Source organism: Dipteris shenzhenensis, chromosome 1, assembly GCF_047967505.1.
Source record: "Dipteris shenzhenensis isolate YYH24624 ecotype China chromosome 1, Dip_SZ_1.0, whole genome shotgun sequence".
Taxonomy (NCBI): Eukaryota; Viridiplantae; Streptophyta; class Polypodiopsida; order Gleicheniales; family Dipteridaceae; genus Dipteris; species Dipteris shenzhenensis.
Genome location: NC_141596.1, coordinates 61,052,853 through 61,077,049, shown reverse-complemented (window position 1 = coordinate 61,077,049; position 24,197 = coordinate 61,052,853). Strand labels below are relative to the sequence as shown.

At 47.4% G+C, this 24,197-nt stretch overlaps 1 pseudogene; it reads left to right on the top strand.

Moving 5' to 3' along the window:
• The window catches only part of LOC147906151 (uncharacterized), a 111,211-nt pseudogene that overhangs the window by 60,631 nt on the left and 26,383 nt on the right, over positions 1 to 24,197 (top strand).

The window sequence follows — 24,197 nt, the reverse complement described above, 5'->3', positions numbered from 1 at the left end:
TTGGCAAGCATTTTTGGCTTTTTGGGATTCACCCACGCAAACAAGGGTTTGAGCTATTTCTCTTTTGGGCTTGTTACTAGGCACTGTGGATTCTATGGAAGGATTTAAATCATAAAGTCTTTGGTGATCCTACTTTTTCAGCTTTTCCTTTTTTTAGACGCTCTCTGCAGCACTCGTTTTTTTTATTGTCTGCAGACTCATTACATAAAATATAATGTTTACTTGTCATATATTGAGATTTTCAGTTGAAGTACTTTTGAGCTCCCCATTCAGGGGAAGCTACTGTGTAATATAAAGCATCAAAATCTTCACTCTAAAAAGCGTGTGTGTGTTTGTGTCCAAAAAAAACAAAAAATGTGTGTGTTTGTGGCGTTTAAGCAAAGTTTTTGGAAAACAACATGTTTACACTACAAAGCTGATTTCATTGTCTGAAGTTTGGAATGAAATCTAAAACAAAAGTATTTTGTGAACAGCCACTTCATTCTTTACTAGAGAACGACGAGGACTTTGACATGGTAAAAGAAAAAGTTTGCAATGTTCTTTTGCGGCATAATTCTTGCCTAAAGGAAGTATTTTCTACGTACAGGTAGTTTTTCATTAACTTTTAGTATCCTACTATACCACATATATAATAGTACAAAATGCTTTGATATTGTGTGAAGAAATTGTACCACCTTGTAACACTCTGTAACACTACTATGGGTTTCCATGCTTGTGGTATATAGCATGACATTAGAGGCTTTAGTTCTGAAAGTGTGCTTGTATGGATGGAGGAAATAATCATCATATCATGGAGTTATTTTGATTGGAATTGGGTTTTTGTATGGCCCTACATCTAACTAATCAATGGTAGAGAATCCTCTTGCATTAATAATAGATGGTACTTGAGGCCTCCACCTTTGCTTATTTTGACAATTAGTTGGAACCAATTTCTTAACTACACTCCTTCCACCAATGCAATATCAACTCTTGGATGTCTTGTGGGGCTGGACATCACGTCATAGTAGTTGTTGGCACCCCCATTACTGAGCATTCAGAGGAAGCTCTTGCATTGGAGCTTGTTCGTGCATCCTTGGCAAGTAGAGTAGTGGCTGCCAACCACTACTCTATTGGAGCTCGGTCAAGCTATCCTTGGCAGACAGAGTAGTGGTTGCCAACTAATTTTTTTTTACTAACTACTATGTGGTACACAACCTCTTGTTGAGCCTTTTCTAGATCTTGCATCGGCCAAGTAAGCGACTCATCAATAACCTAATCTAGCCAGGAGGAAATGGCCTCCTGGCTAGGGAGAAAGTGGCTTGGTACACCATTATTCAGCCGTAGTCTAGAGGAAAGCATTGTGGACCCAGAGTTCCATAACAGAGAGCACTGTTATAAGATATGAGATCTCACTTTTGGTGGTGGGTACCACAAGTTAGCCCTCTTAACATTTACGGTGCGGGATGATGGTAGGATGCAGAAACATAGGTCAACATGGAGGACTTTGGATGATGTATGCCTTCGAGAGTAAGGATAGTAGCTCAGCGTTAGAGGAAGTGATACATTGATCTTGATCCATGTACAGCAAAGGAAGAAGATTGGAGGTTCTTGGTTTGGGGGAAGAGACCCTTGCAGAGGCTTTAGTGGGACTCAAGAGAGTGGTTTTGAAGAGTCTCTTTCTTTCAGGATGCCCCCGATATTCCATTTTACGACTATTTAGTGACATTAGGCAAGAGGATCCAAATGGGGAGGATTGATGGCACACCATCCACAGCAAAGCACGGGCACAGACAAGGACTCTCTTAGAGGTTTCTTGAGGGATTTTGGCACGGGCTCTAGGATAGTTATCAAGCCAAGGAAGATCTCCCACTTCCTTTGGCTATTGGCAGATAGAGCCCTTGCAACAGGCTCTTGGCTTGGGTTTGGTTATTTTCCAGTTACGCGCTCACGATGTGGTGTTATGGATAAAATTGTCTAAGGAAAAAGGCATTAATATGTATGTGTGTTTGTATATGTGGCAATAGTATAATAAAATATGGTGTGCATAGGGCCCAAGGTTGAGGTGGCAGGGCATGACCATGTGCCACCCTTCCATGTAAGAGGACCCATAAGGTGTGTTGTACATAATCCATAATAGTAATATTATAAAATGCAAGGTGGCATGGCTCCTCCATGTGCCACCCCTCCACCTAGGCTGCATTTAGTGAGATATGGCTCAAAGTCCATGGGAGAAGCAATATAAAATAGGTGGAGATGGATATTATATTGAGTTATACCCTCCATATGAGATAGGCCCATGTGGGGGAGGTATAGAAGGACCAAGAGAGCTAGTTAAATAATGGGGAAAGTAGGATGAGGTGGCAAGATTCCTTGTGCCAACCCTCCACTTGTCCTCCTAGAGGTTTGAACATATTATAAAATTGGAAAGAGACCAAGGGAGTATCATAGACTTGAGATATGGGGCTTGATTTATGTGGAAAATTGAGGCAAAGGGTTGTCGCACACAATTGAGAGTGCGTACCCACCTAGCCCACATGGGAGACTTTTCCACACACACCATGCATGTGGGAGGATACATTAATGTGGAGAGACCCCCTCTTTTGGCTATAAAAGGAAGGGGCTATTCCTTGATGAGACACGCTCATTCTTGTAAAGCCACCTAGCTAGTATTTTGATATTTCCCTCTCATCCCTTCTTTCCAATAAAGTATGGTTCACTTCCCTTGATGTCTACATCTCAACATTCCTCTTCCTATCATGAACATGCTTCTCTTCCCCCTCTCCTTTTCCCCTTGTGTCATAGTCTCCCTTTTCCTTCCCTCCACTTCTAATTCCTTGTTCACCCCTATGACGTCCCTTCGCCCTCGTGATCTCCTTTTCTCTATGGCCTTTGAGCGTAGCCATACTTAGTCTCTAGCCTCTGATCTCGATAACTTTTCCGGCTAAAAGTTTTGGTGTGGCTGCTGGGATACGAATCTCCACGGCTAGTGGCGAATCTTCTATTCGTACGGGTTACATCAACAAAACTATACCATCTGTGCTCTTTCTAAGCTACTGTGCGTGCATTCGATTCGTGCGTCTCCTGCGCGACAGTTCTCTGGACTGCTGCGACTTCTGGTTGCGGACAGTTTTCTGCACTTCAGTTCTCTGGACTGCTGCGATTCTGGTTGCGGACAATTTTCTGCGCTCACCTGTGTGACAGTTCTCTGGACTGCTGCGACTTCTGGTTGCGGACAGTTTTCTGCGCGACAGAAAAGATTAACAGCAGATCCCGCACCCCCCTTATCTCTTCTCTTTCTCTTTCTCTTCTCCTTCTCCTCTCCTCTCCTCTCTTTTTATTAAAGAGTAGGATTGGAACCCAAGACCTCCCCCTTCACAAAAGAAAGTCTTACCATTGGGCCAACAAGTTGGAAGTGGTAAAAATGTAATGATTTTTGTTCATATATTGAAATTGCGGGAGCTGTAACTCTCTAACCGTAAGGAGTTTGCTCTTGTTGTAAAAAGCAAAAATATTTCATTTTATGTTCTCTATCCACTTCTCTTGCTAGATCGCCAATTCAGAACTTCTCCAAGCTCACTTCACGGACGCACGCCTCACGAGAAGGGTGGACATTTATGTCACTTCTCGACGCATTTAAGGAATTGGTGCCTGTTCCTCCGCACCTTACGTCTACCAATGCACGAGATGTCTTCCTTGATCTTCATGTCGACCTTCAACGGCTGATTGTCCAGTGCATTATTGATGGTGATGACGGGTGGAATGACACACCGTGGATGATTCATGGTGACGAACTACTGATACGCTAGGAGGATTTTGACTTTACTTCTACTCATTGTGCGGTGATCGAACTACTAGTTGCTTTAGAGGTAATCAAAACGGTTTCCTTCTTCGAAGGGTGGGATGCTCCCCAAGCTTGGGGGGAGATTTGGCGCATCTGCTTGTTGATTCATGTGGAAAAGCTCGTCCTGAATGGTTTATTCACAATCTCATTACAAAGGTTTCTAGGCCTTGGCTATGGTTGGTAATGTTTCGACCAAGGAATCCATTTGTACCTAATCAACCTTTTGTGCCTCATTTTGAGCTTCAAATTGTAATTCTTTTTGGGCTTAAGATAAACTATCAACAAAGAATTGCAAGTTTATTTGGTGCTGAACGTTTGGCTCAAGTGTTGAATTCTCCCCACCCTCTCCTCCTACCTATCTTGGACTACCGAGAAACTTGGGATGTCCGAATTCTCGTCTTGGTGTGATGACATCTTGGATTCTTCAATTTGATGGAGCTTACAAACCTTCGACCAAGGCGGCTGGCGTGGGTGTGAAGCTCACTTCACCGGGTGGTGAGGAGTTTTGTTAGAGCAAGTCTTCGCCCGCAAGTACTTGCAATCAAGCTGAGTACTCGGCGCTCATTTTTGGGCTACAAAAGGCACAAGAACATCATGCCAAGCAATTGGAGGTGCAAGGAGATTCTCAACTAGTGTGTGAACAAGTTAGTGGAAGGTGGAAGGTGGAAGGTGCGGAGCAAAGGCTTGGTTCCACGACATCAACAAGCCTTGGAACTTTGCAACCAATTTGAAGAGGTAAAAATTCAGCATATCCCTCGAGCTCGAAATCTTGTTGCTGATTTCTTGGCACGTGAAGCTTGTATTTCAATCACGCATGACGCGAGTGGAAGCGCCACCCCAACAAAGCCGCAAGCCACGAAGGAGGGTGATCGTTTGTAAGGAATGCAAAGGTTGTGGTCATGATGAAACTAAGTGTTGGGCATACTTGATACGAGTTCACCGACTTCGGAAGATCATCAGGAGGGTTCTCAAGGACATTGCTCAAAAGAAGGATGCCAGACCGCACACCCCTTGAAGAAATAGCATGGCGACTACAAGAACTGGAAGAAGCTGAAGGTGATGTGCAAGCTCTCCAACTGTTGACATTTGTCATGGCATTCTTGTTTGCCTTGATGAACAACCTCATGCAACGCCGCACCTCTAACCCTTGCGTGTAATGATCAAAGTGATATCATGAGGGTTGGTCCTTTTAAGATTGTCTATGTGCTATTCTATGCTGAAGATTCTTCTCGTGTAATATTTCACACTACACCAGTCACACCCTACCCTGCCTATGTGTGCTTTTTGGATGTATCTTCACCCGATTTTCAGTTCAAGCTTCCTCTTACTATTGTTCGTCCATAGATAAGCCCCTCTTTTCCATCTTCCAAGCATGGCTGACATTCCCGTGTTTTGTGGACGGGTAGAAGAAAATCCAAATGAGTATCTTGTGGCTTTCAAGCGCCGTTGTGTTTCTCTCAACTTTCTTACTGAAGACAGATGGCTATTGGTTCTCCCCATATTTCTAGAAGGTTTGGCTCAAGTGTGGTATGAGAAGCAAGCCGAGGATGTTTGCCAAAGCTGGCCAAGGTTGACAGCAGCAATGATTGAGTATTTCGGCAAAGAAGAGGAGCCGAAGAATGTGTATCTGCAGGTGGCAAATTTGAAGCAGTCAGAAGGTGAGACGGCGCGTCGATATGTGGATCGAGCGGCCGTGCTCCTGGACCGTTTGATTGCCACACAGGAGGACAATGCCAGGTTTCGAGCTGGAATGACTCAGCATGTGCTGGGCTACCTTGTAGCAGGAGCGAGTGATGAATTCCGCCTCAAGCTTAAATGGGAGAATCCAGAAACTATGGTGCTAGCACATGAGATTGCTCAAAAGTTTGATAAAGTTCAGTCTGACACCGCCTCAAAGAAGACGATTGTCCCTCCGCATCCCCCTCCATTCCTGCAACAACAACCTGGGGGGTCTAACTCAGGGGCATACCCCCACCCCTCATCAGGGATGTATCCACCGCCTCCACCTCAAATGTATGGTCCTCCCTTAGATGCTTACCCTCAACAAGGTGGATATCCTCATCCTCCGCCTCGAAGATTTCCCAAGCCTCGCCCACGAGCTCCCCTCCTCTCTACTCCCGTGGCCCCTCCAACTAAAGAGGCCCCCCCTGCAACAGAACTTGGAGTCAATGACCTAGCCAAGGCCCTGAATGATCTTCGGCTTGAGATGGTGGGCATGGCATCAGAAATCAAGCCAACCGCCCTCCAAGAGATCGTGCTAATGTTGTATGCTACGAGTGCCACCAGAAGGGTCATTATCGCACAGAATGCCCCAATATTCCAAGGGTGAATCTTCTAAGTGAGTCGGGCACTGAGGATTCTGATGTGGAGATCCTTGATCTCGGGAAAAGAACTCGTGCTACCTCGGACCCCTCTCCAAACCGTGGACCGGGCCGCCCCAGGAAGAAGGTGTCCTTCTCAGAGCCCTCAGATGCTGAGATGGCAGACCCACCAACAGAGAAGACTAAAAGATCTCGCAGGAGTAAGTGGTCACCCTCGGATTTTTCCATCGGCTCAGGGCAAGAGGACTATTCGGTCGTTCAAGACCTTGCTCATTGTTCTTTGAGCATCACACTCCCTCAACTAATAGCATTAAGCCCTAAGGTGAGACGTGAGCTGCAGCAAGGTCTCTCAACAAGAAAGAGCAAGAAAAAGGGAAAGGTACGAGAGGTATCTTCTATCTCTGAAGAAATTGATCGGCACCCACACACCGTAGATGTCATCATAGATAATTGCCGTGTCAAAAATGTGTGTGTTGATGGGGGAGCTGCATGTAATATCATGGTGCCCCGAATCATGAAGAAATTGAATTTGAAATGTACAAGGCGTTCCTCCACTCGAATCAAGGTAGCAGATGGTCAACGACTCTCCACCATGGGAGTCATTGAGGATTTGCCCATCACTGTCAATGGGTTGACCACCACTGTTAATTTCTATGTAGTGGACATTGAAGATACAGGCAGAAGTTACCCAGCCATACTCAGGAGACCATTGTTGAGAAAGAGTGATGCAGTCAGCTATTGGAAGACAGGACACATGTCTTTTGGTGCTTCGAAGGAGAAGATCCCCGTGCAACCTGGTGCCATGGAACCGAAAGAAGAAGAGGAGCATGATAGTGATACTCTCTCATCCTCAGTGTCTGAGTCCATGATGGAAGAATCAAACGGGGGGGAGGAATTCTTAGAGGAGGAAGTTTACATGATGGGGGTGTCTCCGATCCTGCCACCTGCAGAAAAGATAACAGCTAGTCCTCAACAGCTCGAATCAATGCTTTCTCCAGACCTCACTCCAGGTGAGAAAGATGAGTTTCTTGAAATGTTCAAAGATTTCCCTGACCTCTTTGCAACTAGCTACCACCACCTTCGCCATGTGACTGCCATAGAGCACAAGATAGAGCTGAAGCCTGATGCCAAGCCTGTGGCTCAGAAGTATCGGAGATTAGGGCCCCTGCAGACCGACGCTTTGCGCTCAGAGTTGCAGAAGCTTGTAGAGGCTGGGTTTATTGTTCCGGTTCACAATACTGAATGGGTTTCACCAGTGGTAGTCATCCCAAAGAAAAACAACAAGTGGCGGGTCTGCATCGACTATAAGAAGCTCAATGCTGCCACCAAGAGGGATCATCATCCTCTACCTTTCAAGACCTCATTCTTGAGAAGGTAAGTGGTCATGAGATGTATACTTTCTGTGATGGTTACTCTGGGAAGATGTGCTTAAAACCACATTTGCCACACCCTGGGGGACATTTGCATTCAAAGTAATGCCATTTGGCCTCACCAATGCTCCTGCCACCTTTCAAAGATTTATGCAGATGGTGTTTGCTCCTTATTTGGGGGATTTCTTGGAGGTGTTTTTAGATGATTTCTGCATATTCTCATCACGTAAGGAGCACATCATGAAGGTAAGATTGGCCTTCCAAAGGGTCAATGATGCAAATGGCAGTCTCAACCCTGAGAAATGCACCATTGGAGCCACTCAAGGGAGGTTATTGGGACATGTTGTCTCATCCGAGGGCATCAAGCCTGACCCCGAGAAAGTAGAAGCCATCCTCAAACTCTCCCCATCTACAACCAAACGTCAGGTACGCTCATTTGTCAATCTAGCAGGATACTATCGCCGCTTCATTGATCTGTATGCTGCTTTGACACGGCCCATGACTATGCTATTAAAAGATGGGGTTGATTTTTCTTGGGATGAGGATTGTGATCATGGGTTTGCACAAATCAAGAATGCTCTGGCTTCAGAACCCATTCTACACAATCCAGACTAGTCAAAAACCTTCTATATCAATCCTGGGTTTGGTGAGCACACTCTGGCAGGTATTCTTCTCCAGCAAGGGGAGGATCGGTTCATGTATCCCGTTCGATTTGCTTCTCGACAATTCCTCGACACTGAGCGACGCTATTTAGAGGCCGACAAGCATGCCTTGTCTTTGGTGTTTTGCATTGAGAAATTTAAGCATTATGTGGCTGGAAAGTCCTTCTTTATACTCACTAGCACTGGTCTTGCAAAGCAAGTTCTTCAATCACCAAATCCCATGGGCCGGTTGGCCAAATGGTTGGCAGTTCTACAAGAATATGATTTTTCTTTCAAAATTGTAAAAGGGGGTTGTTCCAACTTGAAGAATGCTTTGATTGATTTAGAGGAGTGCCTTGATGTAACCCTTGTAGCAGCCATAGAAGTCGGAGATCCTTGGTATGGTGGTATCTACAAGTTTTTGACCGCTTTCTCCTTTCCTTCAGAAAGTACTAGCTATGAGAGAAAGAAGATCCGCAGAGATAGTCGGCGCTATACCCTCCTTGAAGGGGTGTTGTACCGTCAAGGCATGGATGGGGTACTCAGACGGGCCATTGATGCAGATGAAGTGCCTAAGGTATTGAAGCATTATCATGATGGATTTTGTGGAGGCCACTATGCCAGTGACTATACAGCTAAGAAAATTTTACATGCTGGATACTATTGGCCGACCTTGTTCAAGGATGTCACTTTGCATTGCAAAACCTGTGAACCATGTCAATTCTTTGGTAGGAAAGATTTGCGTCCCGGGCAACATCACCCAGTGATGTCCATCCATCCGTTTCAGAAGTGGGGAATAGATTTTGTCGGGCCCTTGCCCATGACTGCCCGCAAAAAGAAGTATCTTTTGGTAGCCACTCAGTATGTCACTAAGTGGGCTGAAGCTATCGCTCTCTCTGCTGCAAATGGCAAGGCAGTTTCAAGTTTCATATTTGAACGTATCTGCACCAGGTTTGGGACACCCATGGAAATAGTCTCTGACCATGGGAGTCCATTCTTAAATGAAGCAGTGGAGTTACTCATGGATCGCATGGGCATTGATCATCACACTTCTAGCATCTATTATCCAGCATCCATGGGTCAAACAGAGCGGACCAATGGCCTCCTTTGTAAAACCATAGGAAAAATGGCCGCAGGGAATAGGAGCCAATGGGATCAGAAGGTCACTGAAGCCGTGTGGGCTTACAACATCACTCATAAAACATCTACAGGTCACACCCCTTTTGAGTTGGTGTATGGTACTGAGGCAGTTTTACCACTAGAGATAGAGATTCCAGCCTTGAGATTGGCACAGGAACAGAGGATGTCAGAAGATAAACATGTAGAGGCCAGATTGGTACAACTTGAGAAGTTAGATGAGACGCGACGCCTTGCACTACACCAAACAGAGATCCAAAAGAATCGACAAAAGGCCCGATTGGATGCTAAGATTCGCAAGGGATGGGAAAGACACTTTGCTGAGGGGGATGTTGTGCTATGCTTTGATAACAGATTGGACCACCAAATGGATAAGAAGTTTCTGCCACTGTGGGCTGATCCATACAAAGTCATCAAAGAACGTAGCAATGGGTCTGTACAAGTTCAGGAGCTGCATGAACCATATGGCAAGAAGGTGATCAACAAGCATTACCTCAAGCCTTTCTTTGTGCGTGATGGTCCCAGGCATGGAAATGCTGTGCATTCCCTGCCTGGGGGGGGGAACTGTTATGGATAAAATTGTCTAAGGAAAAAGGCATTAATATGTATGTGTGTTTGTATATGTGGCAATAGTATAATAAAATATGGTGTGCATAGGGCCCAAGGTTGAGGTGGCAGGGCATGACCATGTGCCACCCTTCCATGTAAGAGGACCCATAAGGTGTGTTGTACATAATCCATAATAGTAATATTATAAAATGCAAGGTGGCATGGCTCCTCCATGTGCCACCCCTCCACCTAGGCTGCATTTAGTGAGATATGGCTCAAAGTCCATGGGAGAAGCAATATAAAATAGGTGGAGATGGATATTATATTGAGTTATACCCTCCATATGAGATAGGCCCATGTGGGGGAGGTATAGAAGGACCAAGAGAGCTAGTTAAGTAATGGGGAAAGTAGGATGAGGTGGCAAGATTCCTTGTGCCAACCCTCCACTTGTCCTCCTAGAGGTTTGAACATATTATAAAATTGGAAAGAGACCAAGGGAGTATCATAGACTTGAGATATGGGGCTTGATTTATGTGGAAAATTGAGGCAAAGGGTTGTCGCACACAATTGAGAGTGCGTACCCACCTAGCCCACATGGGAGACTTTTCCACACACACCATGCATGTGGGAGGATACATTAATGTGGAGAGACCCCCTCTTTTGGCTATAAAAGGAAGGGGCTATTCCTTGATGAGACACGCTCATTCTTGTAAAGCCACCTTGCTAGTATTTTGATATTTCCCTCTCATCCCTCAATAAAGTATGGTTCACTTCCCTTGATGTCTACATCTCAACATTCCTCTTCCTATCATGAACATGCTTCTCTTCCCCCTCTCCTTTTCCCCTTGTGTCATAGTCTCCCTTTTCCTTCCCTCCACTTCTAATTCCTTGTTCACCCCTATGACATCCCTTCGCCCTCGTGATCTCCTTTTCTCTATGGCCTTTGAGCGTAGCCATACTTAGTCTCTAGCCTCTGATCTCGATAACTTTTCCGGCTAAAAGTGGTTTCATAGAGGAGTCTCAGAGGCACTGCATTTGTGATTAACCCGCTAGCATAGGAGGTTGGAGGAGATCTTTGAGGTTTGTCTTTGCTGGGATCCAAGATGAGATTTCTAAGGGGGAGTTGTTTCAAACAGGGGTGTTTCTATTTTAACAGTTTCCCCCACCACTATCATTCACCATCCCGGTGAATAGATATGGAGGAGGAACCCATCAAAGAAAACAAAACTTACAAACCATTAGCCTCACCCACGAGCCCCCCTCCTACCTACTCTCCCGATCCCTCTTGCTAAAGAACCTGGAGTCGACGACCTAGCCAAGGCCCTGAATGATCTTCGTCTTGAGATGGTGAGCATCAGAAATCAAGCCAACCGCCTTCCAAGAGAACGTGTCAATGTTGTATGCTACGAGTGCCACCAAAAGGGTCATTATCGCACCGAATGTCCCAATATTCCAAGGGTGAATCTTCTAAGTGAATCAGACACCGAGGATTCTGACGTAGAGGTCCTTGACCTCGGGAAGAGAAGTCGTACTACCTCGGACCCCTCTCCAAACGGTGGACTGTGCCGCCCTAGGAAGAAGGTGTCCTTCTCAGAGCCCTCAGATGCTGAGATGGCAAACCCGCCAACAGAGAAGACTAAAAGATCTCGCTGGAGTAAGTGGTCGCCCTCGGATTTCCCTATCGGCTCAGGGCAAGAAGACTATTCGGTCGTTCAGGACCTTGCTCATCGGTCTTTGCGCATCACGCTCCCTCAACTAATAGCATTAAGCCCTAAGGTGAGACGTGAGCTGCAGTAGGGGCTCTCAACAATGAGGAGCAAGAAAAAGGAAAATGTACGAGAGGTTTCTTCTATCTCTGAAGAAATTGATCGGCACCCGCATACAATAGATGTCATCATAGATCATTGCCGTATCAAGTGTGTGTGTCAATGGGCGAGCTGCATGTAATATCATGGTGCCCCGTATCATGAAAAAGTTGAATTTCAAATGCACAAGGCGTTCCTCCACTCAAATCAAAATAGCAGATGGTCGACGATTCATTACCCTGGGAGCCATTGAGGATTTGTGCATCAGGCCAACTGTGTCCGAAGGTCTATGAATTCTTCCTCCATCAATGAGCGCTTCTTTTCCAATTCAGCCACTCTAGATTCTGATTTTTCCTGGGCAATCTCTGAGGAAGACAACGACTCCTTTAACTGTGTGATCTCCTGCTGAAATCTGGTCACCTCTGTGACATGTTGGCTTGGCAAAGTTGCCAGAGCTGCTGCATGCTGGCTGCGTAGTGTTGTCATTTCTGCTTCCCATTCCTGCTTGTGACTGTGGAGGCGATCCGGGCAGCCCACTGAATGTTCCAAGCGATGTCACCCTCGTGAATGGCAGAGTCCTTCTCTTTCTACCACCTTTCCTCCTATTGCCGAAGTGTCACCTCTGTGGCGCACTGCTGGGCTGCTTGAGCTCTCTCAAATTCTAACTTCAAATGTTGCTGTTGGGAGAGGAGCTTATGAGCATAACCTGTGGAATTGAAGACCGCTGTCCCTAGCTGCGTGAAAGTGTCATCCATGATACGCTGAGCAAGATGCAAGGACCTCTTCATCCAGGCATACCTATCGCTGTAATTCATCCTGTCAGCCAAATTAATCACGTCCCACAATTCCTCGAACATGTGAGGGAGAGCTCCCTCTTCCTCCGTAGATAGGTTGCTTGTAGGCGCCAATTGATCTAAGTGCACAAAACATGTCGGGGCCCTTGAGGTCCTTCTGTTCTGTGCGAGGCATTCCTGCAAAGGAATGGTGAAGATTTGATTCAGATTCTCCTCTTCCCCACATACTGGTGAGCGTTTCCAGTAAAGAACAGATAGTATTTGGCTGTAATCTTCATTCTGTTTTTCCACAAGAGAAACATTTGAAAGCAGTGGGCCTGATGAAGTAGCTATGCAAGCTATGAACATATCATTCTGATGAAGGGGTGGGCAATCCACAGACTTGGGCAAATTCCCTCCCTCAAATACCTCCTCTGATGCTAAAGTGGCTGATGGAGGATCTCCTGGGGAGGGGCTCCCACTCCAGTCTCTGCTCCTGTCTCTGCCCTGTGGTGGTCGTGGTGGGGAGGCCGAAATGTGAAGTACTCCCTGAGAAATCCCGTGGGAGTCAGGGCCCAGAGTAAGATTCAGGTCCAACACATGGTCAGAGGAACTGTGGTGATGACTGCATCGGTGAAAGTGGTGGCGAGGGGAGATGAAACAGCTGCAGTCCTTCACAAAAATACACTTTTTGAGGAAGTAACTGGTACAACACCCGTCGTCACTGGTACAACAAGGGGTGTACCTTGTGCAATCAGACCCACTGAAACTCTGGAGATCCCTGGAGAAGCCTGGACAAGTGTGACTGATGGAGATGCAAGTCTGGGCATGGGCACTGGCGAAGTGACTGATGGAGATACGAGACATGTCACTGATGGGGAACCTGTAACAAAATATACTGAAGAAGCTCTGGGGCAGACTGCATCAGGTTGCGCCCGCCGAGGTGCCCTCCTTGTTGAAAGAGGAGAGGAGGTAGTTCCTGGGGAAGTGACATTGGAAGTGACAGTGAAAGAGATGGAAGAGGCGGTGACAGGAGGGGAGAGGGATGACAAAGGGAGGCGACCTATGACAATGGAAGGAGGGTTGGCCTTCCACTGGTGAAGTAAGAAAGTGAGGTGGGGCCCATAGGTACAGGTATATGTTCCCCGACGCTTGCGGACTGTGTTACAGAAGGCAGAGTAGAAGAGTGAGGCGAAATCGTAGGGAGTGACGGAGAGAATGGAGTCTAGGGCAGAATGGATTTCCTTGGTGATGAAGAAGTGTCCCGAGGCAGAGGAGAAGTGAGTGAACAAATACCTCGCTAAAAGCACCTCTCTGTTGTTTCCCTTGAGAACCTTCTTGCACTCATGTCCCCGTCAATGAGGTTTACACGTAGACAAGAAGGACAGGAATGTGAGTGAGTCGGTGTGAGGTGGCAAAAAGGGAAGTGTGGGAAGATGGAGATATGTGGATACAAGACTATGAGTGAACATATGACGGGAATTCAAGAATTCAAATGTGTCTGTTGCAAAGTCATATGACTGAATAAATGCTGTACACATTTGGACGTCCACCTGGGGAAGTGTGACAGCATCAAACTCCATGAGAGACATGTGGGTTATCTCATCAGGTGACAAGATGCTGGACAACTTGAGTGTGGGGTCAAGGAAAGGTTTGAAAACCACCCGAATGATTGAGAAAGATGAAACAGGGGGTGGAAGATCGCAAGCTGTACTTTGTGGGGCCAAATCACCGCCACCGGTACTGTGCCCACTGTGCCCACTGGATGCCTTGGATGGTGTCTTAATGGTACCTATGGGGGGCAGATAGTCAGAGCCTCCATGATCTGAATCAGAGGAACTCGAAAAAGGGGATAGCTCCTCATTTGATATGATAGTGATCTTGTTGGAGGGAGGTGAATCTGCAGGTGCTTGAGGTCGTTTGGAAGTGCTCTGTGGTGTAGACCCGGCACCCTGGTCATCTGCGGTGCATTTGCCAAGTGATGCCATGGAGGGTGGTCCTGATCCTGTTCTGCGGGCTGCTCGAGCCGTATGAAAGTCAATGAATAGAGTATCTCGAGGTAATTTGGGTTTGTACTTGTGGCAAGGGGAACGGGCAAGCATGAAATGCTCCCTATGGAGAGGCAAAGAGCGAGGAGGTGGTATTGATGTCGAAGTCTAGAGAGGCAAGGACTGAAGAGGGGGTGCTGATGTCGAGGCCCACAAGATAAGATGTCTGGTGAGGCAAGGACTGAAGAGGGGGTGCTGATGTCGAGGCCAACGAGATAGGAGCTTGTGGTCGGAAAGGCCGGTCGAGACTCGGGAGAGGTGTGTGTCAGATTGATTGGAGAGAGGAGAAAGAATTAGAGACCGGGGAGAGGAGTGTGACAGATTGATTGGAGAGAGGAGAAAGGATTAGTAGCCAGGAGGGGAGCAGTGGGAGAGGGACAACGAGGGGGTTGCGTTGATCTGAGAGAGAGAGGGGGTTGGGGTGCGGTGGTTTGCAAGATCCGAGAGAAGCAAATCTCGCAAGTCACGATTTTACATAGAATCAATGAAGCAACAAAGAAGTTGTATGCCAAAGAAAACCTGTACGCCAAAGAAAAAGCTGTACGCCAAAGGAAAGCTGTACGAGCTAAAGCAAAACTGTACGCCAAAGGAAAGCTGTATGCCAAAGAAAAAGCTGTACGCCAAAGGAAAGCTATACGCCAAAGGAAACCTGTACGCCAAAGAAAAAGCTGTACTCCAAAGGAAAGCTTTAGCTGAGCAGATGTAGAGAGCTCCGCGCTGGCCGTTGATGGTGTAGGTGTGATTCCTAAAAAGAGCAACCACATTCAATGTGGCAGCAACGGAGGCGGAAGCAGAGGCAGAAGCTAAGGCTTGAGTACGAGAGGGAGGACGGGTGCATTGTAGGAGAGGGAGGAGAGAGAGAGGGGGGTGTGTTGCAAGAGAGGCAAGAGTGGGAGGGAGGGGGTGCATTGAAGGAGAAGCAGGAGGGGAGGTGCGTTGAAGGAGAGGGAAGAGTGGGAGGGGGGTGCGTTGAAGGAGAAGCAGGAGGGGGGCGGTTGCGTTTAGGAGAAGGAAGAGTGGGAGGGGGGGCATTGAAGGAGAGGGAGGAGTGGGAGGGGGGTGTGTTGAAGGAGAAGCAACAAGGGGTGGGTTGCATTGCAGGAGAGGGAGGAGTGGGAGGGGGGGCATTGAAGGAGAGGGAGGAGTGGGAGGGGAGGGGGTTGGAGGGAGTGAGGAAAGGGTGCACCAAGGGGGAAGCTGCTAGAAGGAAGGGCGCGGGAGGAAAGGCACAGGAGGAGTGTTGCTTGTACAGCCAAGGAGGGGTGCAAGCAATGTGAGCAAAGAGATAAAGGTGGGGAGGAGGTGAGAGAAAGGGGAGAAAGGTGGCGAGGAAGGTGTCACCAAGGGAAAGGTGGCAAGGGAGGAGGCCATGGTAGTGCCAAGGGTAAGGCCAAGGTAGTGGAGGTGGCGGGGAAGGTGAAAAAGGGGACGGGAAGTAGATGACGGAGATAGGAGATAGTAGAGAAGGAGGGGTAGCTGCAATCAGTGGAGAGAGATCCACAAAGGGAGCTAAAGGTAGGGATAGTAGGAAGCAAGGAGAGGAACTGCTAAATTGAGTGCTAATTTTAGCAAAGAGATGCTAAATTCAGAAGGGGATGTTAAATATAGCAAAAAGGTGCTAAACTTAGGGGAAGATATGCCAAACTTGGCTGGAGCACTAGGGGTAGGGCTAAATATAGCGGGTGGAAAGGGATGAATTTTGTAAGAGAGAGGTGGAGGTGGACAGAGGGTGGAAAGAGAAGCGTTTTGGAAGAGTGAGGTAGGGGTGGACAGAGGGTGGAAAGAGAAGGGTTTTGTAAGAGAGACGTGGAGGGTTGGACATAGGGTGGAAAGAGAAGGGTTTTGTAAGAGAGAGGTAGGGGTGAACATAGGGTGGAAAGGGAAGGGTTTTGTAAGAGAGAGATAGGGATTGGACAGAGGGTGGAAAGAGAAGGGGTTTGTAAGAGGGAGGTGGGGGTTGGACTAAGAATTTTGTAAGAGAGAGGTAGGGGTGGACATAGGGTGGAAAGGGAAAGGTTTTGTAAGAGAGAGGTAGGGGTTGACAGATGGTGGAAAGAGAAGGGGTTTGTAAGAGAGAGGTGGGGGGTTGGACATAGGGTGGAAAGAGAAGAGTTTGTAAGAGAGAGGTAGGGGTGGACATAGGGTGGAAAGGAAAGGGTTTTGTAAGAGAGAGGTAGAGGTGGACAGAGAGTGGAAAGAGAAGGAGTTTGTAAGAGAGAGGTAGGGAGTTGGACATAGGGTGGGAAGGGAAGGGTTTTATAAGAGAGAGGTAGGGGTTGGACGGAGGGTGGAAAGAGAAGGGGTTTGTAAGAGAGAGGTGGGGGGTTGGACATAGGTGGAAAGAGAAGGGGTTTGTAAGAGAGAGGTAGAGGTGGACAGAGGATGTAAAGAGAAGGGGTTTGTAAGAGAGGTGGGGGGTTGGACATAGGGTGGAAAGAGAAGGGATTTGTAAGAAAGAGGTAGGGGGTGGACAGGGTGGAAAGAGTAGGGGTTTGTAAGAGAGAGGTGGGAGGTTGGACATAGGGTGGAAAGAGAAGGGGTTTGTGAGAGAGTGGTGGGGGGTTGGACATAGGGTGGAAAGAGAAGGGTTTTGTAAGAGAGAGGTAGGGGTGGACATAGGGTGGAAAGGGAAGGTAGGGGTTGATAGAGGGTGGAAAGAGAAGGGGTTTGTAAGAGAGAGGTGGGGGATTGGACATAGCATGGAAAGAGAAGGGTTTTGTAAGAGAGAGGTAGGGGTGGACACAGGGTGGAAAGGAAAGGGTTTTATAAGAGAGAGGTAGAGGTGGACACAGGGTGGAAAGAGAAGGAGTTTGTAAGAGAGAGGTAGGGGGTGGACATAGGGTGGAAAGGGAAGGGTTTTATAAGAGAGAGGTAGGGGTTGGACAGAGGGTGGAAAGAGAAGGGGTTTGTAAGAGAGAGATGGGGGCTTGGGCATAGGGTGGAAAGAGAAGGGGTTTGTGAGAGAGGTGGGGGGTTGGACATAGGGTGGAAAGAGAAGGGATTTGTAAGAGAGAGGTAGGGGGTGGACAGGGTGGAAAGAGAAGGGGTTTGTAAGAGAGAGGTGTGAGGTTGGACATAGGGTGGAAAGAGAACGGGAAAGTGACACAGGATGAAAAGGGGAGGTCGTAGTTAGAGAGAAAAAGTGACATGGGATGAAAAGGGGAGCTCGCACTTAGAGAGAGCAAGTGGCATGGGGTGAAATGACCAAGGAGAACACCTCGAAGTGCGAGAAAGAAACATTTGTCAAGGTTCAAACACAAGCGCACTTCTCTGCACTTATCAAAGACCCATATCAACTTATGTAGATGAGTCGTTGAAATGTTGCCGGGGCATTACATAATCCAAAGGGCATCATTCGGTAGGCATATGTTCCCCATTGAGTGATAAAGGTAGTCTTGGGCTGATCCTTTTCTTTCACTCGGACTTGGTTGTACCCGCTATATCCATCCATGAATGAGTATAAAGCATGTCCTGCCACTATCTCCAACACTATCTATGAAGGGAAGGGGGAACCTATCAAGTCGTGTTGCAGCATTCAAACTCCGATAGTCAACACATATTCTAAGTTTGCCAGTCTCTCTTTTGGGTACAATGACAATTCCGCTGACCCAATCAGAGTAATCCACTGGGTAGATTAATCCTGCTTGCTCCATTTTCTATATATCTATTTGGACTGCCTTGCCATAGTTGGGATTCATGCGGTATGGACCTTTAATCACACGGTCTGCATCCGGATATAAGTCGATGCGATGCTCCATGAAATCAGCGGGCACCCCCTTTAGATCCTTGTAGGACCAAGCAAAGACATCCACAAATTATTTAAAAAGGTCGGTGACTGTAGCTAGAAGATAGTCATGTTCCCAGACCCAAGTGGCTAACTTCAAATGCCGGGCTTGGTGGTCCTCAGTCCCAATGTTGAGATACCGCCAGTTCCGTGCCTCATCAACACGGGCAATGCATTGGGATGTTGAGGTACTTGGTTCACCCATTCTCAGTCCTATATGTGCTGTCCTATATGTGCTGGAGTATCTTCAAGGGGAAAGTCCCCCTCCACTTCTCTCAACCAAGATGGGGGGTAAGTAACTCGTGGGTTCTCGGGCACTGACTGAGATGTAGAATCAGTGGATGTTGCAGATGTTGTATGCCTTCGACGCCTCAGTGGCTGTTTCAGGATGCCCTAGTAAGGTAAGCCTTCCACCTCATAAGTGGTTTCAGGAAGGTCTTGAACTGAGGGGTGGTCGGCTTCTGATAAGAAAAGGTCAAGCAAAGTGAGATTGGCCATGTCCTCATCTCCGTATCTAGTATGCACCCTGGGTCCCCCCAAGACCTCAAGCTGTTGGTGGTGATTCTCCTCAAGTTCAGCAAGGTCTATGTCACTTTCTTCTAAATTACTATCACCATCAGTTTCTTCTTCATTAGTGTTACTCTCTTTTGTATGACCATCATTGCACTCAGCAGTACCATGGTTGTACACCGTAGTACCATCATTCTACTTTGGAGTACCATTGGTGGTTTGTGCAATACCAGCCTCGTATACAGTAGATCCATCATTGTATCCTATAGTACTATCAGCATCATTTTGACCAATGTCCTCCATGTCGGCCACTGGATGATTTTCAATGTTCACTGCAGTACCATCATTGTCCTCAGTACGATCAGTGGTGTCCACTGTAGTACCCCTAGTGACCATTCTCTTATACATGTGTGGACTATTGCAAAGTCCAAGGGCATCCTTTCGTAAACTAGTTCAGCTAGACCCTATGCATGTGGTTCTGGGTGGATTTCTGATACGGCAAGTAGGTGTTCTTCGGGATCTTCTTGTTGGCATAGTTCCACCATGTTGACGGCTAAGGAGCCCAGGGCTCTCATCCAATCCAAAATGACAGCTTCCTCGTCTTCTTGATCAGCCCAATCCAACAAGTAGGTCAAACTTTCGAATCCTTCCAGGGTTGTCTCCTCATTGATATCTTGGTCACCACCCATGGGCCAGTCCACAAGCCCAATGCTCCTCTTTGGCTCCGGCTTGTTCTTCAAAATCCTCCTCTCCCAGTTCTATTGGTATGTGCCTTGCCGGTCTTGTGACCATATCTATTTCGAGGGATGTGGATCCCAGGGGCAATCAAACTTCATTAGTTGACCAATCCTGAATGGCCTTTGTGGACCGCAACCATGGCCTACCAAGAAGTAGAGGGTAAGTCTGTTAATTTTCGGTCATATCAAGGACAACAAAATTGGAGAGAATAGTTACTCCGCCAATCTTCATGTGAACACCTTTGACTGCACCCATTGGTTTTACTCTACGTTGATCAGCCATGTGTACTTGAAAGTAAACATCACTTGTCAACTTCAACCCCAGTTTTTGGAGTGTACCTTTCGGCATAATGTTCACAGCCGCCCCACCATCAAGGAAGACATCCTTCAGCTCCACTCCATGAATCTCCACGGTGAGCTTGGGACTTTGTTCACAAGTGAGGGCAGCGTAGGCAGAGAAGTGGTCCGGTGTAGACCCATGTTGAGCCGGTAATGTCTCTAGCATTGGCTCACTCGGAGTAGATCCCTTATGTCGACCTCCTGGGAGGCGGTTAAGAAATGTAATGGTTTGATGCTGGATTTGGGGGGATAATAGACAAAGTTGTCGTAGAGTGAGGTTGGGCTTGAAACTCATAAGATCTTCAAATAGGGAGTAGTAGTGGACACTAGCATTAGCCTTCTGTAACCTCATCCTCCTAGCCTCTGGCCGAGGGTCGAAGCTTACACGAGGATGCGGATGTACATCTGAACTGTGAGTCATTGTCTCCCGTGGTTTCTCTTCCATCACCCCTTTCCCTTTTGCCTGGGCAGGACTAGGTCTTGTGTGTCCCCATCGCCCCTTCTCTGTTGAGTGATGTTGGGGACAAAGTGGAAGGACCTACTTGTGCCTCATTATCCCGGTGTTGTTCGAGGGTTGTCACTTTTGTTGCTAACCTCACAGTTCTGGACTTGCGGGATGGAAACTGAGGTGTGCTACCTTCATCTTCAGAACTTGTTTGAAGATCTCTTGTGACACTCTTTACCACCTCCCGATACCTCAAAGGCATAGAGTGCCGAGGATGAGGCACTTCCAGAGTTAGTGGTTGACCTTAATGGCTATGTGCCCTTCGAGTTTGTTTTTGAATCACTATCAGAAGCAAGCATGGGTGGTCTATTCATGGGCGTACTGTGTACCTTGGAGGGGGAGAATGACCTTGGTGGGGGAACACTTGTCGAACTGATTGGTGCTGAGGTCTCCAGTGCTGACTCTGAGTCATCCTTACATTTGTCACCTTTTCTTTGTGACCGTGTCACAATGCCCAACACTGCACCAATCAAATGGGGGTTGTTGCCCTCCCCCGCCACTACTACATCAACCATATTCACTTGGGATGCGGGTTCCACTCTTCCATTGGGATGATCTCTGGTGTAGTGGTCATTTGTGTTGCACTGTGTACAAGAGGGTCCCTTGAACGGCTGTATACAATCATCTTGGTAGTGGCCATACTCGCCACATCTGTAACACATGATGGGTCTTCTAAAGTTTGTACCTCTACCTGCACCTCCACGTCCACCTCAGAAACCACCCCTTCGACCACGTTGATAAGGGAATCCATAGCCACCTCCTGACATATGTGGTTGGTACGATGCATAGTAAGGCTAAGAATAGAAATAAGGGGAACCAATTGAATTGGGCATAGGAGCTTGGAGCAAAGGGGGAGTCGGAAGCAATGGAGGTGGCATGACAGGAGGAGAAGGTAGCTCAGATGCTCGTGCAAGAGGGGAAGCAGGAGGTACTCCTACTGGGCCAGAAGTTATGGGTACCGTTCTGTTGACTGCAGCAACTAGAGGTTCCCTCGAGGTATACTCTAGAAGAAGCTTCCTTAATCCTTTGAGGTACCTACACTCAGAGGCATCATGTCCATGGATACCGTTCTGTTGACTGCAGCAACTAGAGAGACATCTTCACCAAAGCACTTCCACGTGAGAAGTTTGAGGCATTCCGCAATGCCCTGAACTTATCTCCTTTTAGTGATTGATCTTTTCCTTGTACATCATCACATTGGCACTGCAAGGGGGTGTTGGAATTATCACCATAATTCATTGCAGTGACCAATGTATGACTAATAAGTGGGTTAGGGACACTTTTCCCTCATTAGAGGTTTTTTTCCTAACCACAGTTAGGATGCCCAACTACAATTAGTAGGTAGTGGTTGGGTTAGTTAGGGTTTTGTCACTTTAACAAAACCCCAAAGTTTGTATGTTGTTTCTATCTCTTGCAATAATGACAAACACCTTCATCCACCTTTATTCTATCTTTCAGGCCTTCTTTGATTTCTTCTAACTCCTTCTTGAGTTGCTGCCATGCGGATGATCCCTCCTCTCTTGGGAGTTGGGTGGTCGTAGTCATTGACGAGGCAAAACTTAGATGTGCCCATTCCATCTTGACAGCTTCTTTTAGGAAGTCTTGAAGTGAGGCATGTTCAAGGAGTTTATCAACCAGTCTTATAGCAATGGTAGGGGGTAATGCTTTCAAAAACCATCCCTTCATGACAGCATCATTAGGTGGCACAGACATCTTTGCTGCCAAGACCCTCATCCTTGTGTACATCTCAGAGATGCTTTCTCTAGGCTTCATGGTGTCAATGGATAACTCTTGGACAATCATGTGTTCGAATTTTTCCAACTTGAAAGTGCGTAAGAATTCCTCCCTTAGGTCTATCCACGTCTGGAATTGGTCAAGGGAAAATTGATTGTACCATACATCCGCGGCATCCTCCAATGACGAGGGGAAGATGTGAAGGAACGCATGCTCATTCTCCACACCTTTAGCTCTACATACTGTGAAGAATTTCCTCACATGAGCTTCCGCATCCTCATGGAGGTGGCCTTTGAACTTTTGAGTCTTCACGTGGACCTTGTTGAGTAGCTCAAGAAGTCTAGCTTTGTCTGCAGGACTAAGAACGGCCATCCCTACCCGAGAGGCTAGAGAAGATGCAAGAGTTGGAGGGAGTCCCGATGGGGCTGTAATGAGTGTCGGTGCTCCAGAGGAGGAGGCCACACCGACAACACCTCCTGTGGACGACCACAATGGGGAAGTCACTACTGATGTAGCCATAGAGGAAGTGTACCCAAATGGTAGTGCATATGCGGAGGGTCTCGGTGTTGCAGAGGGAAAGGGTGAGAACATAGAAGATGTGGGGGTTAAAGAGGATGGGAGAGAATTTGGGAAAGAGAGGGACGGAGTTGAAGTCATGGATGAGTAGGCTGGATGAGTAGGCAGTAGGGAAGGAAGGAGGTGCTGGAAAAGGCAGCATTGGTGTGGATGGAAAGGGAGATGAAACCATCATGGCAGGCAAAGGCATGGCCGGAGCAAAAGTACCCCCCAGTGGGATAGATGTATAAGAAAGATTAGCTAGGAGCCCGGAGCTATGCACAATAGATGAGGTAGCAGCTTGTCCAGCAGAGGTCAAGGCAGGAGCAGATGGAGTCACCACTCCGGCAGAAGAGGTGGTTGATGAAGACATCGTTGCAAGAGGAGGAAAAGGGCTTCCTTGACCTTGATGGGTCCCTGAGGAGCCCTCGTCCTTAGTACCCTCTTCTTTCACCTGTTCTCCGCTTTGCACTTCTTCTTCTCCGGAGTCCGCCGGATCTGACCACCAGGGTTCCTGTTGATCCAAGTCAATGAGAGTGTCGATGAAGTTACTTGCTCTGGCTACTGCTCCAATGGGCTCACTTTGTGCTCAAGTTGAGGACTTCGCAAACTTACGTTGCACATAATGCTTCTTGTACCTAGTTTGGTCTGCCGGAAGTCTTTTCTCCACTCTCCTCAAGTACCTCCTAGTTCTCTCACTAGCTCCTTCAAATGTTTCAGAACTACTCAGCATAAGACCTCTCTCTAGGACCCTAGATCACCACTTCACTTGTGCTACTCAACACCAGCAGTGTCCCACCGTGATCACCATAAACTGTCTGAGGGGAGGGGTTCCTATCCTTCCGGAGGTGTTACCGGAGGCCAAAGGCCGCTGGCGTGAGAAGCATGAGTGTTGCAATGCTCTAATGCAATGGATCGCGCAGAGTGCACGGTGCAGTGGTGTGCAAGTGCCGTATGCTATATTGCAGTGAACAACGACGTACGAGTGCACTATGCTAAATGACAATCACCTGAGAACTCCACAACATAAGCAGAATAAGAAAATCTCATCATACACTAGTGAACAATCCCCATATCGGGAAGAGACAAGAAAAATGAGAAAGTGACCAAGATGGCCAAAGTACATATCACTGGACCAGTGTCTCCAGGTCACAAGTCGCAAGTCACAAGAACACACAGGTCTATCCCCATAGTAGACAGAGGGTACACACAAGTCTCTCTACACTCTCTCCTTAGCGAGCTCGTAGCTCTAGCCTCTATCTCTCCTCACACTGTCCTCTCTCCCACTCCAGTGCCGAATGCTGAATGCTCCCTCCTCTCCCTCCCCTCCCCTTTCCACCTTAGCCTTCATCCTCATCCCCACCTTGGAGGGCCCCTTCTTCGCTGAGAATCTCCCCCTTTCTTCCCATTGGTCATCCTCTTATGTGTCGACCAGTGGTTGACATGTGTCGACGCATGGTTGCCTCGGATAGTACTCCTGGATGAACCCGTGTGATCAACTCCTCCTGTCGTGTGGCTGACTTGTGTTGACACATGGTCAACATGTGGTCAACACATGTCATCATGTGG